The 14397-nt window shown below is 48.9% G+C and overlaps 1 protein-coding gene across 6 annotated transcripts in view; it reads right to left on the minus strand.

Moving 5' to 3' along the window:
• PTK2 (protein tyrosine kinase 2) overlaps positions 1–8570 on the minus strand; it is a 252340-nt gene extending 243770 nt beyond the window's left edge. For 5 of the 6 annotated variants that reach the window (XM_064268126.1, XM_064268121.1, XM_064268124.1 and 2 more), the window contains exon 1: positions 8496–8570. The gene's annotated coding sequence lies outside the window, so the exon portion shown is untranslated. Of the gene's footprint in view, positions 1–6105; positions 7497–8495 lie in introns of those variants that run through there. The other variant, XM_064268122.1, reaches the window with a different exon arrangement.
• Positions 8571–14397: the final 5827 nt, after the last annotated feature.

The following is a 14397-nucleotide window of genomic DNA, read 5'->3' on the forward strand; positions in this document are numbered from 1 at the left end:
GAGATAATAGTGAAATACATAAGCCAACAAAGGACTGGTTCTGAATATATAAAGAAATCCTTCAACTCAACTAGAAAAAAACAAAAGACCTAACAGAAAAAATAAACTAGAAGACCTGGAAAGGAAAAAAAAGGCACTTTAGGAAAGAGCAGATGGTCAGGAAATGCGTAAAAGATGTGCAACCTGGTCACAATCAGGCTATTGAAAACCACAAGGTGATAACACCGCAGAAACCACCAGAAGGGCGGGGAGGGGAGACCGACAAGAGGCCAGAGAGCAGGGAGTGCTGTGAGGCGGCAGCAGCGTGAAAGGCTGTCAGTGAGAACAGAATCCTCGCTAACTTACCGGAAAGCGCCTCTAGGCCAGGTGCTCTTTCTTAGAAGCACGTTTAATGGAGGTCAGAGACGACAACTGAGTACCTTGAATTCTGCTTAACCAATTTAGAAGGGGAAGAAATGACTCCAGATTGCTTTTTCCCACCATCTCATTTCTATTACTTTTGCCTTCATAGGGTTACACAGGTGGGCGCAAGTCTGATCACAGATTCAGACTCACGGCAACCACAAGTGTTTGATCAGGGGGAAAAAATTCACACCTCATCAAGGTGGAGACAGTTTTCGCATTGTTTGGCAGTTACACTAATTTCATCTATCTCTATTCTTTACCTCTGTAACAAGGAGCCCTGGTGGTGCAAACACTCAGCTGCTGTCCAAAAGGTTGACGGTTCGAATCCACCCAGGGGCTCCGCAGGAGAAAGAACCTGGAGATCTGCTCCCATGAAGATTACAGCCAAGAAAACCCGACGGGACAGTTCTACTCAGCACATGGGATCACACTGTGGCAACAACAACCACCTCTGTAACAACTTTCATGTACTTAAAATATTCCTCACAACATGCCCCACCGACACAGTCATTTACTTCAGTCTCTCATTTACTCCCTTCAGACATCTGAGCTTCTTGAAGGCTCTGCAGTGATGTCACTTACCAGGGCGCTCCAATTACCAAAGGGCGAGAATCCACAGAACGTCAGCAGCAGCAGTAGCTCCTCTCCATTCACTAAACAAATGACCTGCTGACCACCTACTGCAGTAACGGAATGCACCAAATCCATGGAAAGGGTAACACAGACCCCTTGTCCTTTCAAAGCTTATTCTCTTTGCAAATAGGTGCACAGCAGATCTAAAGCACATCAATAATCCCAACTTGGCACACTAATTTAGCCATTTTCTTAGCAGAAAAAAGGGAAAGACAAAAAGCAAAACAAGATGTATTAAATTTAAATATGAATTCAATGCTAGGCATAAATTAATTCACACAATACTGCTTCATTAGTTACCCCAGGAGTTGGCAATCACCCTGACTCCAGTACTCGCTAGCCAAATTTTCAGCACCAAAACAAAACCACTAGGGAACCTGTGCCTTAAGCACTAACATGTACACTCTCCTGCCACTTGCCAAAAGCCACAAGCCCAGGAGCCGTACAAACTGCTATTTCAATGTAAAATTATTCATTTAAAACCCAAACCAAGGTTGCAAAGAATTAAGTGGTCTCAGCATAAAACATTCAAAATCCCTAACCAAAAGGAAGATTCTGGAAATCTTGAAAAACATTTAAAAGTCCTAAAGCCAAACTCGTTGCCATTGAGTCAATGCTGACTCACAGCGACCCTACAGAACAGAGCAGAACTGCCCCATAGGTTTTCCAAGGAGTGACTGGTGGATTTGAACTGCCGGCCTTTTGGTTAGCAGCTGAACTCTTAACCGGTGTGCCACTGGGGCTTCCAAAAGTCCTAAGTTGGGAGCCATTTCTTTAGCAAGTCTCAGCAGTAACGAGGAGACATACACACACCTTTACCACCTATGACTGAAGTTTGCCTGCTACGACCTGCCTTTACGTAAAAACACCATAATGCAGTGGCTCGGAAACAGTAGGTACATCACACACACCTGGACAGCAATGTCCACGCACAGACTGCTGGGCCCCATCGCCAGAGTCTGATCCAGTACAGTACGTAGGGCTGGGACCTGAGAATCCGCCATTTCTAACAAGTTGCCAGGTGATGATGACGCCACTTGCCCTCTGACTACACCTTGAGAGCCACTGAAAACGACCTGGAGCGTACTGGCGTGTGGGGGGACCACGGTATAGCAAGGCTGAGGAGGAACTCAGAGGAAGAATAATCCGCAAAATCTCAGAAAAGAGATCTGGCACTCAAAGGGTGAGTTCCCTTACCTGAGCGTTCATCTGAACGGCAGATTGGTAGTACGTAACAGATGCCTTGGGCAAGGTCAAGGTGAGCTGGCACACTGAACAACGGGCACTGCGGTGTTAGGAAGACGGTAGTTCTGAACACCTTCAGAGCACAATGTGAAACCCCTGTAAGTGTCCAATGAATCCAGCTGATTAAGAAAAGGTACACTGGAGCTTCTAGATCAGTAATAAAGGGCCCTTTACAAACCCCACTCGTTCAGTGTCACCTTGAGCAATCTGCTATGCCTTCATTACTTGGGGTGAGTCCCAATGAACACCAAGCTCCTACAAGGCCACTTTCTAGAGAAAAAGAAAATTTCAAAATTCTACAGGGCAGAGCAACACATTTTTTTCCTGGTCTGATTTTCATGATACTATTTAAAATAAAGCAGACAAATGTGAAAACACAAACAATCTAAGGTCTTCCCTGGTCTCAAGTCCTATGTGGCTTTTAAATAGGATTCTTTACCAAGGCAAACAAAACAGCAGACAGCTGACTGGCTCAACAAGGGTTCTCCTGATAAGGAATACGCCAGGGTTCCTTTATTCACTCATTCAATAAACATTTCTTGTGTCAGAGACTGGAGATGCAATAGCGTACAGAACAAAGCTTCTGCTCTCATAGAGTTGACATTCTCACGGGAAGACACACATGCCATAAAAAACATACAGTATATGTTAGAAGGTGTTTAAGCTCTTCCATCAGTCCAGAAAATTTGAACACATGGTACTTTGGCCAAGACAGGAGGCACAGCAAGCTCTGATAGTACCTCTAGTTCCCAAAAGAACCCAAACCACCAGATAGTAGGACGCTTAATACACGATACGGGGGAAAGAGGGAGACCTAAGCACAGACAATCCACAAACACGACTCATTAGGTTCTTCTGAGCCCTGGTTTTGGTCCACCGGCCCCAAATAAAGGAGCACAGAGCAAGTCAACTCTTCAAAGCAGGATAGCAAATTCTCTATCAGTGAGAATGAACACATTCATCTCAAACATTTATACAGCATCTATGTGTTAGAGATTATAAACACAAGGATTTACTTCAAGGGACTCCTACCTATTTGAGGAAAACTGTGCTCAGTTCTTTTTTTTTTTTTTCCTTAAGTTATTCCTTGCTTCCCACAAAACTGTGCTCCCAATCATGAACAGTATCAACCCAAGAAAAATGACCAATGATAACCTGTCTGTAAATGTTGGAGGTCACTGAAGCACGTCCTTATATAAACGAGAAGCATCAGCCACTGCTCCAGGCATTATACATTTTTATTTAACTAATTTTAAATTAAACAATTTAAATTAATTGAACAATTTTGATACATTCATTAAAAACATGTACTTTATACTATGTTGGCTAAATCAGAGCTTCATGACTTGAAAGTGTCAGATACAAATACAAAATGTAATTATTTTATGTATCCCAGACATAATAATTTACACTTGCATACTATTTATTCCTCCTTCAGAAGACTTGTCTAAGTTTCAAAAGGCTGCTCTCTAGCCAGTCAGGGGCGCATGAACTCCGGAGTCCAGCAGGCCTGTGGCCCGAGTGACCCGGGCAGGCTACTCACTCACAAACTCCCGAGCTTCCAGTGTTTCATCTACAAAATGAGGATATCAACAGTACCTGCACCTCATAGTTATTGTGAGAAATCTAGGAGGTAGGGCATGAAAACACCCAGCTCAGTATCTGGCATCTAGTGTTTACGTATACATACGTTGTTGTTGTTAGCTGCCCAGTGGATTCCACTCATGGTGACTGACCCATGCATGCACAGTAGGACCATGCTCCATAGGGTTTTCAAGGCTGCGACCTTTCAGAAACAGATTGCCAGGCCTGTCTTCCGAGACACCTTCAGGTAGGTTCAAACTGCCAACCTTTCACGCTAGCAGTCGGACACTTAACCATTTGTGCAAGCCAAGGACTCATACACACACAGCCTCTCCCAGATTTATCCACAGAAGGGAGCCAACACCTGTCAGTAACATGGGGTGCACAGACACCCAGTCAATATTACTTTTCTTGCTGTCACTGCATAGTACTCAAATGTATAATTTTAGTCCTTTATTTTCTTTTTCTGAAAAACAAGTTTTTAGTAAAAGGCAGTGTTCATCAATAAGATTTAGATAGAAGTCTTTTAATTAGATAAAAGTTTGTAAGGTAACACCTTCACACTCCTAAAAATAAGGTAAAACATCGTGCTGATGCTACTGGTGTTTTTCCCTGAGGCTTCTAACAACCGCTAAAGGGCAGGAACAGTGCCACTCAGGCAAAACATCTATTTCCTACTTTTGTCTATAAACCATTTCATTTTATTTATGCAAACTGGACTATACTTAGCAGCATTTGCTAAAAAGTCCAGTTAAAGTGCAAATTGAGCTATATATGCTTATTTGAATTTTATTTCCATCACAGAGTGCAGCTGGAAAAAAAAATTGATAGGAATAGAGTGCTTCCTCTGCTGCTTTATAATCAAAAACACATTTAAGCAGTTCTGAAGGATTAAGATTTGGCACAATTCCTAGGAATTAGTACCAGAAACTGGTGGATGTAGACTTCACTTCTCTTGCCCTAGGCGGCCTTTTGGTAGTAGTGAAACGAAAAGGAAAAAAAAAAAACTTTGCCAAAATACTGGTGGAGAGAAAAGGCAACAAGGGCTCCAACAATCCACTACTACACACGGCTCCCAGACAAGTCTAAAAGTAACTTCCCAGTGCAGCCTGGGGAGAGAGTGAACCAAGGTGTGCCCAGCAGCCAACGGGAACTGAACAGCACACTGACGCTGGATGATGAGGGCCACCGTTCACCTACACCGATCCGTGCCTCCCCCTCTTCCATTCGTCAAGAAATGACAAGGAGCTTAATGTCTGAATCCTTCTTTTCGCGTTCATAAACTTCCCAGAGTATATGACTGCCGACTCAAGTAAGGTCACTTGCTTTCCCCAAAATTTTAATATTCCCATATTAAGTAATTCACAGCCATCAGTAAAAAAATCTCAAAAGGCCCTTCTGCAATTTATTGCTAATGACTCCAGGGTGTTGAGTACGGGCTACAGTAATGAAAATATATTGCTGAACTGCAGCTTTAAGGCAAAATAAAGTTCTACAGGACCCTGAACTTTTCTCAGACTTTTACTACCAAAAAAATTTACATCACAAATATGATTAATAAAGAACTTCTGATGTTACTGAAATGTGAAATAAGAATTATTCTAGGTAAAAATCTGTCTTAACTGAAATGTTTCTTTTCAACAGGGTAAGACTGAATAGTAACACTCCGAATCACACCTTTTGTTACCCTTAAGACAATTTTAATTATTTCTTCAAAATTAAGATACCATAAAACACAGGAAAAAACTATTTCCATAAAATTTGTAGAGACCCCGAGAGACTTCTCTCATCAGAATGTCTGAGTCCCTTTTCTACTCTCACCAAGTAGCTCAAATTAACATTCAAAGAGAGAACAGGAATTTTCAAAAACAGAAAAATTTTTTAACTATATTATAGAAAAATCCTAATGTCTTCTGCAGGATCTAACCACTAATTTAACTTTTTAATGGGCTATTTTTAAAAACAATTATTCTCATTTTGTAATTAAAAAGTTTATATATATTCACGTCAAAACCTAAAGAACAGAAAATTTAAGGAAGAAATGTCACCTTGAGTCTTACTAAGATATTACTATTGCCAACATTTTGGCGTATTTTCTTCCTAGTTTTTTTTGTCCTATGCTCATTCATATACATTGAGAACATACATAACCATTAATTTTTTAAAGGGGGGGGCACTAACTTTAATAATACAATTGTCTTAAAACAACTTTCCACACCTCCTAGAAGGAAAAGTTACCTGCAGTAGCTGAAGAACGTGGTTTGATGATTGAGCCATTAAGTTCTATAATTCCAAAAACAGGCACGGAGTATTTCAGAAACAAGTTCAGTTATAAGAATTCTCCAACAGTAAAAGAGTTTTAAAGATGCTTACTGTCATAGCTTCCGCTTTTCTGACTGCTGCATTCACAGAGCTTCACTTTCAACCTAACACTTAATAGTCCCGTTCTGTGGACGGCCAGCCTCCAAAGAGGCTTTTAAACCCCATCTTCTCCAGGAGTTTTCCATTATTTTTTGCTCCAAACTGTTAAGTATCGACTGCTGATTTCAACGTCATTACTTATCCAAGGACTTGCTTCTTGATGTTTCCTCACTTTTGATCGATGTACACAGGTCCTTCTAGTCAGTTCCTCTAGATTGGCGGTTCAAACCCACCTACAGACACCTTGGCAAAAGGTCACCACCTTAAAAACCCTACAGAGCAGTTCAACCCTGCAGGCATAAGGTGGCCATGAGTCATAATCGATGGCAACTAACAACAATATCACTTGAGTCTTATGTGATTGCGAGCGCCTTTAAATGGGAAACTGTCTTAAACATCACGTGTTCATTACTAAGTTGGATTATTTGATAATGACCTGAAAATTATAATTTAGAACTTTGTAATATTTGATCTTGACATTTCTGCAGCATTTAGTAAACAGAAACAGCTATTTTTCTCCCTCCAAAGACAGCCATAAATATAAAGCACACTAATAAAGATACCGCAACACATAGTTCCTTAAAACTCATAAAGTGCCATGTTTTAAACACTGCTGGGTTTTCAAAATTAACTCAGCAGTACAACTGAATGAAACTGTTTGTAACTTCATTCAACAAAAATAAGCTGAATGCTAACATACTTTTTTTCCAAGAAAAAAAATACATATATATATACACTTCTATTTACCTTGTAACTACTTCACCCGATACTTTTGCCCCACTTTTCAGACGTTTTCAAAGACCGGACAGCTTATCAGAGCCTACAACCTTATTCATCTCAAAGGGGAGGCTATTTTCATTACACGTTTCACAAAAAAAATACTAAGGGTGAGGTTCTGGTATTCCATTTCAAATAGTACCGGTTTATTTTTCCAACCATGAAAATGTTTACATTCTACGTAAAAATCCTGGTGATGGTTAAGACTTAAATACAAACCCCCAAATTCTTACATCGCCTTCAGCTGAACGTATTCCAACCAGTCCCCTTAATTACGACAATATTACTATTATCTTACACTCACTGCCAAAACCCCAGCTGCAAGCTAACCATGCAAGAATGAGACACTGTTGAAATGGCTCAAAAAACTCTGCCTTCAGTATATTTAAGTGCAAAATCCTGCAATTAAAAATAAAACCAAATAACAGCAACCACCCTCCGCCCCCCCCCCCAAAAAAACCCTCCTTCTGAGAAGGGGAGCTACAAAGGAGCCCAGAGAGGCTTCCTCCACCGCACAGCCCGCAGCCGAGCGGGGGCTGGGGCGGAGGCCAGGAGGAAACTTGCAAAGCACAATGAATCAAACGATTTCTTAGGGCGGCCGCGCAGAGACCACAGGACCGCGGAAAACTTGGGCGCGTGGCGCGCGGGGGCAGCTCCGTCTGCCCCAGCGGCCGCCCTCGGCGCGGGTTCGAGCCCCGCCGGCGCCCCGGGGCCCACCTGCCCTCCCCGCCGCCCGGCCTCGGCTCCGGAGGCCGCCGGGGCGGGAGGGTCGGGCTCCTCCAGGCTGCCCTCGGTCTCCGGCCCGCCCCGCCGTCCCCGCGATTTCCCTCTTCCTCCTCCTTTCTCTCCCCTTTTGTTTTTGAGGCATTCCGTCCGCTCCGGCCCGGCCTCCCCGGACCCCCCGGACCCCCCGGCCTCCCCGGACCCCCCGGAGCCCCCGGCCTCCCCGGACCCCCCGGCCTCTCCAGACCCCCTCGGCCTCCCCGGACCCCCTGGCCTCCCCGGACCCCCTCGGTCTCCCCGGACCCCTCGGCCTCCCCGCGGCCCGGGTCTCCCGAAGCCTCCCCACGACCCCCGGCCTCCTCAGCCCCTCGGCCTCCCCAGCCCCCCGGCCTCCTCAGCCCCCCGGCCGCCCCAGCCCCCGGCCTCCCCAGCCCCCGGCCTCCTCAGCCCCCCGGCCTCCCCAGCCCCCCGGCCTCCTCAGCCCCCCAGCCTCCCCTAACCCTTCGGCCTCCCCGAGCCGCCGCGGCCCACGGGCTGGGGACGCGGGAACGGCCGGTCTCCGCCGCATCCGCTGCACTCGCCGCCGGAGACCAGCTCGCCCGGCCGCTCGCCCCCGCCCTCGGAGCCGCGGCCCTGCCAGAGCCGCCCGCCCGCCCGTCCGGCGTCCCGGCCCCTGTGGCGACGGCGCGCCCCTGCCCGGCACTCACTTGGCCGGCGGCGAGGGCGCGGGGCGAGGACGAGGGGCGCCGGCGGCCGGCTCCCTCCCACGCTCACGCCGCGGGCGCACGGCGCTCCCGGCCCGGCGGCGGCGGCGGCGGGCTCGCGCCCCGGGGCCGTGGCTGCGTCGGCGCGGGAGCGCGCGCGGCGGCCGGCTGAGGCGCGCGCCTCGTTGGCTACGCACGGCCTCTCGCCCCGCGTCCCGGGCTTCCGACTCGCCGGCGGCGCTTCCCGCGTGAACCGGGCATGCGCGCAGGGCCCGCGCATGCCCAGCACGCGCCACCTGGCTCCGCTCCCGGGTCCCCGCCAGCCGGCCTACCCGGGCTCCGGGGGCGGCCGGGGGCCGAGCGGCCAGCCGGGGGGAGCCCCGGCCTGGGGGCCGCGGGGGCGAGCGGACGTCGGGGCCCACTGGCAGCACCTCCCAGCCCCCATGGGGGCTCCGCATCCCCGGGGGAGCTCCCTCCTCGGCAGCCCCCCAGTCCTCCAGGCGTTCCCGCTGTCTGACGCCCACTGCGCGCCCCGGCTCTGCTGCCCTGCTCTCGCCGCCCTTCGCGCTGACACTAATGAGTTAGCGTCATTAGTTCCCTTTTGCAGATAGGGAAACTGAGGCGCGGAGACTTTTTTAATGGCCTCCTAGCTAGTGTTGCACTGTACCGAGATTTGATTTTGGAAGACGGTCCGAAAGGGACTTTAGAGGTCATCCGGGGTTAGATTAGGCTAATATACGCCAGCGGGTACAGGTTTGTAGCCATGACCGCCTAAGTGCCCTAGGTCGAGGCTTGAGGAGGCGCTGTCCCTGGGACCTGGGCGTCACTAGGCAAAGGGCATCGAGAAGGGTGTCAGTCGTGGAGAGTAGCTCATACGTTATGGCTGGAGCAGGGTGGGGGTGAGGGAACAGACAAGGGTGAGGTCGGAGTGGTTAAAAAACGCAGATGGTGAGGGGCCGTGTAATTCCTGCTCAGACGCCTGAGTTTACTCTGCAGGCAGCAGGGAGCGGGTGGAGGGTTTTTTAAGCAGGAAGTGGTATCTGATTTGTGTTCTCAAAAAAAAAAACACTCTGGCAACCTTGCGGTCAGAGATAAAACTAGAAACAGAGCAACTTTCACTTTTATGGTGTCGTTTTGATCCTCCCCACAGCCCTGGGGAGGCAGGACAGGCTTCTTTTGGAAAGGTGAAGACCTGAACACAGCACGTGTGAGCCGGCGACGAGATCTGCTCAGAGGCACTCTGGGAAGAGGGAGGCCGTTCATTAAATTCTCAGGAGAGGCAACTATTATTATAACAGAATCCGAGCTAAAACCAAGCACTTTTGCTTAGCAGGAGTTTTATCCTGTTTAAGTGCTCTCGTTTTTATTGTTCTTTAATGAAATATAGTAAGGATTTTTTTTTTTTATCTTCTAGATTTAAGATTGGAAGGAGTTGTGTCTCTCTGAGTTGACCTCAGGACCTTTGCACTTGCTGTTTGCTTTACCCAGAACTCTCCTCCCTCTGCCTGAAACTTCTTGTTACCTCGCTTCCTTCAGGCTTCTGCTAGATGTCGCCTTGTTAGATGTGAACTGACCAGTCTGTATGTAAGAGGAACCACCCACTACTGCCACCCTTGCACACACACTCCCCACCCCCTCCAAAGCACCTATTGTTCACCAGACCCCTACACTCTATGCTTGTTTGTTTCTTGGTTCTATGCTCCCTCCACCAGAAAAGTGGCATCATTAGAGCAGGGACTTCGTTTTCTTCAGTACTGTGTCCATGGCATAGAATAAATATTTGTTAAGTGCGTGAATGAAGCTTTGGGTGATGTGAAATGAGAGGCTATTATTAAAAGTAGAAGAAAAGAGTAGGGGGTGGGCGAGGGGCTGAAGGGACAAAAGGCATGTTACATTAAGGATATCTTGGGGAAAGGGGGTTGCACACCATAAACGGTCACCAGTTCTTTGACGCGCCTCCCAGCAAGAGAGGGAGTCCATTTGTTCATGCTTTGAATCTGGGTGGGTCTGTAACTTGCTTTGGCCAATTGCATGTGCTAAAGTGATGTTGCATAAATTCTGAGCCAAGGCCTCAAGAGGCTCTGCAGCTTTTTTTTTTTTTTCCCTAGCCTCTTAAAATGCTGTTCTTGTTAGGTGCCATTGAGTCAAACACTGTGATTCAATGTGACAGAGTGGAACTCCCCCATCGGGTTTTCTAGGCTGTTATCTTTACAGGACAGAGTTGCCAGGTCTTTTCTCCCACGGAACCACTCAGTGGATTCAAACTGCCAACCTTCGCATTAGCAGCTGAGCGCTTAACCACTGCACCACCAGGGCTTCTCGGAGACAGATGGCAGGGCTGGAATTCCTGGCCGTGGCTGGCTACCTGCAAAGCCCGTGCCCCTTCTTGTCCTGGGCAGCCTCCACTGCACTCAAGCTGCATACAGAACACAAAGCAGAGAGTACCATTTGGCTTCTCCCCTTCCGGCACTGCACCAGATGGCCTGAGCACCGACCTTGCATAGGAAGCTTTCAGGAAGGGCTTCCTGTATGTTGGTAAAACAGCTGCCTCGAGCCCTGGGAGCAGGTCCCCCTTCAAAAGCCCCCACCCCCCGCCCTGTCTGCTACCAGAAGGGACTCACTTATGGCTGGGGACACAGAAGCACACGTTGAAGGCCAGAGGTGAATACACAGTAATTAGGGGCACTGAGAAGAACCTGGGCCCAGGTCACTGCCCACACGGTGGCACTGACCAGCCTGTAGATGCATCCAGGGAAGCTGGAAAGAGAGAAGGTGGAGGCCAGGAGCAAGGTGCCTGGGGCACTTTCAGGCCTCGGGGCTAGTCACATCACTAGGGGTGCTGGCCCTCAAGTGGTAGGAATTGGAGAAGGGCTGGGAAGAGGCAGCAGGGGACAGCTGAAGGAAGATGGGAGTCCGTAGGACCTCTGTTCAAATCCCAGCTCCCCCTTGTGACAGGCCAGCGGCCGTGGGCAGGCTGTTCAACCTCTCTGAGACTCAATTTTCTCATCTGTAAAGTGGGGACAAAGACCCCTTCCTCATCAAGTCATTAAGAATGGAGACAATGGTCCATCCCACTAGCCCAGAGCAGCCCCCAAGAGGATGCTTCTGCATCTCTGGGCCTGAGGAAAATGGAGGAGACAGCAAGGACAGAGGGAAAGGTGTCGGGGGTGCCCCTAGGGAAGATGCCCAAGGGGAGACAGGCCAAGACTAGACAGCCCCACCCTCCCCAAGTGAGGCCACAACCAACACGGGCAGCTTGCACTAGGAAAAAGCACCCAGGGGCACTGCCCCAGGAACACTCTGTCTCCCAGGCTAGTGAGGCTGTGTGTGCCAGTGCTACTGTTGTGTGTTGCCGAGTCAATTCCTACTCATAGCAAACCTACAGGACAGAGTAGAACTGCCCCCCTAGACAGGGGCAGATCATCCAATAGGCCAGGTAAGCAGAGCGCTTATCTTTCTTATGAGACCATCTGTAGTGAACGATTCCACATTTCTTCACCACGTCAAAGGTTCTGCTTCTAGGTATGGCTGGCATCTGTCTTTTTCCCAACCCCACAGCACCTTCCTACAGAATCAAAGCCTCTTTTCAAATTTACAATCCCTGACAGGGGCAGATGACTCAGTAAGCAAGGTAAGCACAGGCTTACTTGTGCTTACTTAACTAATCTGTAGTGAACAATTCACTACAGATGACCTGGTAAGCAAGGTAAGCATCGTGCTTACCTTGCCTATTGGATAACCCACTGCTGTCATTTCCTAGGATTTCCTAGGCTATAATCTTTATAGGAGCAGATCACCAGGTCTTTCTCCTGAGGAGCACCTGGTGGATTTGAACCGCCAGCCTTTGGGTTAGAGCCAAGCACTTAACCATTGCACCACAGGTGTTACTACAAGTATTAAATTCCGCTTTCCGTGGGAGTTGAGTTTAGGGCTGTACAAGGGTGGGAGGGAGGGTCCTGCCCACCAGCAATACCAGCAGTGCCTTTAGTGGGCACACCTCCCCATGGGTGTCTCCCAGGTGGGGGAAGCATCCCCAGCTGAAGACAGGGATCCCCCAGCCCCTCCTGCTCATACAGATCTTACGCTCTCCCCTCTCCACCGCTGGTTTTCCAGGTCCCTCTGATACAGAGGGCACTAGCTGGCCTCCTCCAGGCCCCACCTCCTCCAGTCCTCCCCCCTGGAATGAAGTTCTCATACAGGCTACCACACGGATGAACCTTGAAAGTGTTGTGCTACGTGAAAGAAGCCAGACACAAAGGAGCGCGTGTCGTATGATCCCACATATGTGAAATGTCCCGAGTAGGCAAACGTGCAGGACAGAAAGCAGATCAGTGACTGTCCAGGGCTGGGTGTGATGAGAGGGTGGGCACAGTGTTGCTTTTTGGGACGATGAAAATATTCTTAATGGACTGTGGTGATGGTTGCATAACTCTGAACATGCTAGAAACCATTCATGGTACAGTTTTACAAAAACCAGAGGGAACGGTCTCGCCACAGCACTTCAGGCTCAGGTACAGCTTGTAGCAGCGTAGCTCAGGGACTCCCTCCATCTTTCAGCTTGACTGCTCAGACTCACACAGTTCTCTGGAGATGGCGAAAGAGCCTCCGACAGCAACAATTTCCATCTAGTTCTCTCAACAACCCCTGCAGAAAACCCTGCCTCTTTTCCAACAGTTTCAACCAAAGCCTCTTTGGTTCTGACTGGCCAGGCCTCGGTCCCACACCCACCCTGGATAGATCAGCACCACCCAAACCATGTAGCTACGCCGTGGAAAGGGGGATGTGGCCTGTAGAAATGGAGGGAAAACTGCACAGCCCAGGCAATAGACATCCCCTCTTCTTCCAGCAATAACCGGCTGCTGTGGAGCCACCTCCAAATCATGGCAACCCCGTGTGTGGCAGAGTAGAACTGTGCTCCGTAGGGTTTTCAATGGATGGCTTTTCAGCAGGAGATCGCCAGGCCTTTCTCCGGAGGTGTCTCTGAATGGTCTTGAACCTCCAACCTTCCGGTTAATAGCAGAACACTTAACCGTTTACGCCACCTGTTGTTGTGGATTCCTGTTCGTGTGCAGAGCAGAGCTGTACTCCATTCGGTTTTCAATGCTGTGACCTTTCGGAAGCAGATTGCCAGGTCTATTTTCTGAGGCGCCTCAGGGTGGGTTTGAACCACCGACCTTTCAGCCAGTAGTCAAGTGCCTAATGATTTGTGCTACCCAGGGACTCCTTTGTGCCATCGAAGACCCCATTTTCCGTCGGGAACATGCTTTGCCCACATTTCACACGGTCCTGACAGGATTGTTAAGCGTGGGCCTGACTCCGGTCCCAGCAATTGTGGTGCCCCTCCTCCTGGCCCTGTGAGAGGTCCAGGCGCCCTCGACTCTCCGCTCCTGGCTCTGGAGCCTCACAGAGGTGAACAGCACCTGGAGCTGAGGCATTGCCCTGGGCGAACCCTCACAGGCTTGCCGTGAGCTCCTGCGGTGACCGTTCAGAGCGGACCTGGCCGCCTTCCATCTTCTTCAGCTCTGGGGGCTGTACTTTATCCTCCCCACCTGCTTCCCTTCACATACCCAGAGTCGGTGTCTGTCGCTACCAAATGACCTACCTGATAGAGACGTCCACCCACACGCTGCCGTACAGATCATCACCAACATACATAAAGTTGTGGACACATAGGAAGCCCTCGACTGATACTATTAGTGTTGTTACTCCTCCCTGAAGGGTCTCAGGATTTTTCTTTCCTTTTCCATAGGTTTTACTTTTTAGGGAATCCCTGGGTGGCACAAATGGTTATGTGCTCGACTACTAACATAAAATTGGAGGTTCAAACCTACCCAGAGGTGCCTAGGAAGAAAGGCCTGGCAATCTACGTCCTAAAAATTGGCCACTGAAAACCCTCGGGAGCACA

Source organism: Loxodonta africana, chromosome 14 (assembly GCF_030014295.1).
Source record: "Loxodonta africana isolate mLoxAfr1 chromosome 14, mLoxAfr1.hap2, whole genome shotgun sequence".
NCBI classification, from domain to species: Eukaryota; Metazoa; Chordata; class Mammalia; order Proboscidea; family Elephantidae; genus Loxodonta; species Loxodonta africana.